Source organism: Olea europaea, chromosome 3 (genome assembly GCF_002742605.1).
Source record: "Olea europaea var. sylvestris chromosome 3, O_europaea_v1, whole genome shotgun sequence".
NCBI classification, from domain to species: domain Eukaryota; kingdom Viridiplantae; phylum Streptophyta; class Magnoliopsida; order Lamiales; family Oleaceae; genus Olea; species Olea europaea.
Window position 1 is genome coordinate 16,345,403 of NC_036239.1, and position 5,816 is coordinate 16,351,218.

Sequence of the window (5,816 nt, forward strand, 5' to 3'; positions counted from 1 at the left end):
CTATATTATTACTTAGTTGAGAGCGATACATTAGAGAGCAGAGAGATTGTAGAGAAGATAATGCTAAAAATAAAAGTGAATTGCAAATTTGAAATTTGAAATTTGAAATTTGATTTCCACGTATGCATTATTTATAATCCCAAAGTCGTAAAAAAATTTAAATTTAAATTTATAAAATGACAAAACTGCCATCCGCCAAACCTAAATAATGCATACGTGGCTTTTTCGATTATGCTAGGTGAGCCTAGTCAACTTGGAGGCCAAGACCCGAGCCATTCCCGAGCAAGCTTGCATGAGTTGGGGGATTGTTAGGCGAAAAAGTTATTTGGCTCGCGCTCGTAGCTTGTCGAGGTGCGAGTCAAGTCCGAGAGTGGATTGTTACACTTTCAATGCCTAACATTGTTACTTAGCTTATCTTCACGGCCATCTCCAAAGGAGACATCAAAATGCACCAAAAAATGGTGCAAAATGTCTCCAATGTATACCAAATTTTGCACCATTTCCAAAATAGTGCAAAGTCAATTTTACTATTTGTTTTCATTTTTCAAACAAATTGATTAAGGATATTTGTGTCATTTGCATTATATTTTTTTAATACAATAACTTCTTCTTCTTCTTATTATTATTATTATATGCATTTACAATAAATTTTAATAATGTAAAAAATAATAGTCAATGAATCAATTAAAATAAGAATACAAAAAAATGAAACTTAAAATATAACAAACACAATTATTTAAATGAATTTAATATTTTCGTTAATTTATTGTTATTATTTATTTAGTAATTTATGTAGTTATAAAATAAATAAATAAATAAATAATTTTTCAAATAATTAAATTGTTATTTGATGTGTAAAGTTTTGGTGAATAGTTAAAAATGATTTTAGTTTAGTACAAGATTTGGTGTAAATTTGTGCAAAACCTACCTCAAATTTTGGTGCAAAATTAGAGATGGCCTAAGCACGGATGACGTCATAGCACACCAATCCATTGGTGAATAATAAATTTAACTCAAATATGGAGAGTCATGGTAGATTTATCCACCAATGATTGATACGTCGTATCATCAGTACTTAGTGGATGATAAACATATTACTTAGTAGAATATTTATCTATATATACATGTATACAGGGGCGGAGCTATATGGAGTCCACTACGGGCAGATGCCCGCATTGGATTTTGAGTTTGACAAAAGAAACTCCAGTATGCCTACACTGCCACACTGGACCAGCCGACTAGGAAATGAAGAAGAAAAGGAGAGAGCATGAACTGACATATAAAGAAGCTTGAAGCATAGTTGAAATTTATAGTCGCCGAGAGGAAGAAGCTTGAACGACAGTCACACTGGCGCCGAAGAATGGAGATGGTAGGAAGATGAAACACGGTTGTTTTTTTTTTTTTTTTTTTTGGGGTTTCTTTTGGGCGACCTTTTTAAAATTAGGCCCAATCCACTTCCTGGGTTTGTATTGTTTAATTGCAATATTTCACAAATCAATTGCAATTTGCAAAACACGTCCAAGCAATGTCAAACCCTATTTGACTTCACGGTATTTCTCAAGACCAAGCTGCAAATGGGTTGTGAAATTTACAGACAATTCCACCTCCGATTCCATTCGTGACATTTTAGATCCCCTTGGCTTTACTCGTACTTCTCATGACTTGGTAATTGTATTTGTTTTCTGGGATTTTATTTTCAATATACAGAATTTTTGATTGAGTTATCGATTTGAGTTTATTACTTCATTTGTTTTTATATGTAGGATGATTCTGCTATAAGTGAATAGAAGGAGGATGTTGAAGCAAATCGGAAATTTCAAGTAATTTTTCTTGTAATTTAGTTTAATATAATCGATTATGATGAAAAATTAAATTCTTGATCTATTATGAGGCTGAGGAGATGTTGTAGTGATTGAACTCATATCTACTAAGCTTTGGCAGATCTAAACTGAAGATCTTAAATTTTGAGTTATCAATGGAATATGTAGTAGATAAAAAAAAATTAGATTAATCAACTATTAGTTGTATTAATAATCTCAGAGCAATGTTTTTTGCTCATAAACTAATTTTGGTCAAAAAAATCAATGTAGCCGATGCCTAAAATTTTGCCCGCACAAGACATCCTCTGGCTCCGCCCCTGCATGTATACACGTATGTGTATATGTATATCATACATTATGGGTAAATATATTGAGCCTGTTTTGGAGGGATTTTGAGAATTGATTTTTTGACCGTTAGGAGAAAAGTGGGGCCCATTTGTGAGAGAAGAAATCAAATATAACAGTTGGAATAGTGAAATAACGGTCAAAAAATCAATTTTTTGGGAGAAAAAATCACTCCCAAACGGGTCCATTATCAGTTACCCAACTTTAACTATATAATATTAGTTAAATTTATGGGATAATTAATTTAATGATCAAATTTGCAAACAAATCAAACTTGATAAGATGGGTGATTAGATCTATAATCATATCAAAGTTGAATGATAAAATTTCACCAAATTGAAAATGAGGGAAAATTGCATTGATTTTAAACATATTTTTTGAGAAGTTAGGTGACACTTGGCCTTTTCAAATAAGCACGCTGATACTTAGCGTTATTTATTTTAGTTGCGCCATTCAATCTTTAATGTCAAAATTTGTCTCCAAGGAAACATTATTTTGCTCTTGCAAAATCATCTCACTTTAAAATTATAGTTACCAATCTAAATTGGGAAAACAAAATCTAACCCAATAAAATTGTACATGTGAAAGTCACGTGATAGATTTAACAAATATATAAACGGTTTTGGTTAGTATAGTTTGATTGTAAAACATCAATAAAAATTTAGGATCAACTTGCTATTTATACAACAGATTATGGACTGCTAGTGCAATTTTCGTATGAACGGTGGTTTTAGTTTCAACTCCCTCGACTGTTGACTCACAAAAACGTTGCCCAATTATAAGAGTATTTCCAAAATATTTTCTAAATATAAAATGCTCTGTTTTTAAGAAAGATAACTGTATTTTCAAGAAACTTTTTAAATATAAAATAATCTATATTTTAAAGAGTTAACTTTTGAAATTATGTTCCAAAAAACTCTTTACATTAGCCCTTATTTGAGCCCCATTCTTTTCAGGAAAATACATTTTTAAAAGTGTTTTGACCTCATTTCAACAACACATTCTTTAATAAAATAATATTACACGTAAATCCAAAACTTTTACTTATTTTTTAACCATACATCTCTCATCAATACATTATTCAAAAATTTATTTTCTCCTCATAAATGGGGCTCAAACAAGGGCTAAGTGGCTAACATTATAATAAAGTAGAGTAAAAAAAAGGCACGACTCAACGATAATTGAACTAATAAGTAATTTTTATTTTACTTTTGCATTATTCCACCCTGATTGAGTGAGGGGTGAATTATTATGAGAGCTGCTACAGGTACCCGGAGTTTGACACTTTGAATTACCTGCTATTCACATTGGAGGGTCGGGGTCCACGCTAATAAATGTGTGGGGTCCAACCACCCACTGACACCGGGTAACCTGATGTGTCAAATGCCAGGTACCAATGGCAAATCTCCATTATTATACATTAAATTTAAAATAAAAAATTGTTTACTTCCACCGCGTGGTCAAGCAAAGGTCAAAAAAAAAAAAAAAAAAACGACGATCACGACATAAGTAATATAAAAAGTAAAATAACATTTTTCTTCATATGTTCGACTTCCCAATAAGCAAATAAGGAGTAATAATTTAATTTTTTTTAAGCACTTTCTTACTTAATTGGACTCTATTAAAGCCACAAATGGCAAAAATAATATTTTGTCACATTATTTGATAAGACTAGTCAGTCAAGAATGGTATACAACTAAGCATTAACTAGATTCATGGAATGCATTCATTACTAAAGTTGAAAACGTGAAATAAATTGTTCAAAATATAAGACCTCTTAATCTAATCTTATCGAAAATGACAAAAGAAATGATATCAACTTATTGAGAATTTGAAATGAATTTTAAGTTCTTCGAGAGAAAGAATACTAAAATAGTATATGGATAAACTTTAAAAACTTAGAAGTTATTTGACTCATGGCCATATACACTAAGCTCGGATCTTAGATAAGCTCGAAATTTTGGGTCCATAGTGATGAGTCTAGTCAAATTGGTCATTGAGACCGTCACATCTTTTAAATTTGAAATTTACAAAAAGAAAAAGAAATTGATAAAACAAATACATTAATTAATTGACACGAAGAAGGTGGAGATAGAGTTACAATAAATGTTAGATTTTGTGATCCAAATTAGGTTTTATTTTTTGAAAAAATATTATTTCCTTATTTTTGTGTGAATTTATTGGAAAATATTGTTTCCTTTATTTTACGCGATTTAACAGGATTATAATGAAAAAATTAATATCGCAATAAATACATAATACATTAGTACAATTTACGTGTTCACGATCTTCCTCATTTTCTAAGGCTTGAACCCAATTATATGAAATCTAGGTGTCTTGGACCACAAGTTGACTTGTGGGCATTGTGAACAAGCATAACCCTCGAGCCTACAAGCAAAGGCACCTAGGCTCGACTCGGCTTGACTCAAATCTCATCTCGCGGATTACCCAAACTCAGACTTTCGTGGGCCGTCTTGCGAGCTTGTGAGCCGTCGAATCAGTTGTCCCCTTTATTTTTAATTAAAATTTTTTCTACATTTATTTGAATATTTTATCTTCCAAATTAAAATTTAAAATTACTTTTCTACTTTCAAGTTTCATCATACCGTGAAGACAAATAACTTACTTAATTTTCACTTTAACTAATAAAAATTCTTTTGTTTAAACTTTCTTATATGATATCTAAATAAAATAATAATAATAATAATAATAATAAGGTTGAACCCCAACCTTGAGGATTCCTACTGCCTCGTCCCTGAAGTATCGTGAGGGAGGTAAATCGAGGGATGTACCCTAACAGGCCAACGAATAAGAGCTTGCTCGTACACTGATATCCACAAAGAGTTCAATTTCATATCTCAAGAATCGAACCCTTACACTACGGCTGCCAATAAGGTTGAGACTACCTCACTCCTGTGTTTTGCACCACTGGGTTATGCCTCGGTTACATCTAAGTAAAAACTTATTTTTTTTCCCAAAAACTCTTTTCAATCATATATATTTTTTGTTAAAAAAATTATTTTCACACTTCTCCATAAATTTTCTCTATTTTAATTTATTTTATTTCAAACAATACATTTTTCGATAGAATTAAATTTCACAAAATTACTTCTTAAAGATTAATTTCACACAACAGCTTAGCAAAATGCTGTATAGATACTAGGGTCTGTTTGATAGCATTAAATTCCATTAGAAATGTCACATTCGACGAATTTGTTTTCTACTTTAGCTATTTGATATGAAATTGAAAATAAATTTCGAATTTCAAGGTACAAATACTTAAAACAAGTTTTTGGCCAATTAAGTAGCAATCGAATTTATATAATTTTGATGATTTTTTCTTTTCTAACTTATATGAAATTAATTTGGTTTTTTTTTTTATCGAAAGGACGTTTAGTTTTGTCTGACTCGGTTTCCGTTCCACCCACGACGTCCCTCTGAGTTTCATTGAGCCTGGCCCCCATTAAATTACATTCTATTACATTTTATTGTTCTCTCTTCTATATTCAACTATACAATCTTTCATAAAATAATATTATACGTAAATCGAAAAAAATTTCCTCTTTTTTAATCACTCATTGTTTAAAAAAATATTATTTCACTCATTTTCGTTACCAAAAAATTGGGGCGCGGGGGGGGGGGGGAGGGGGG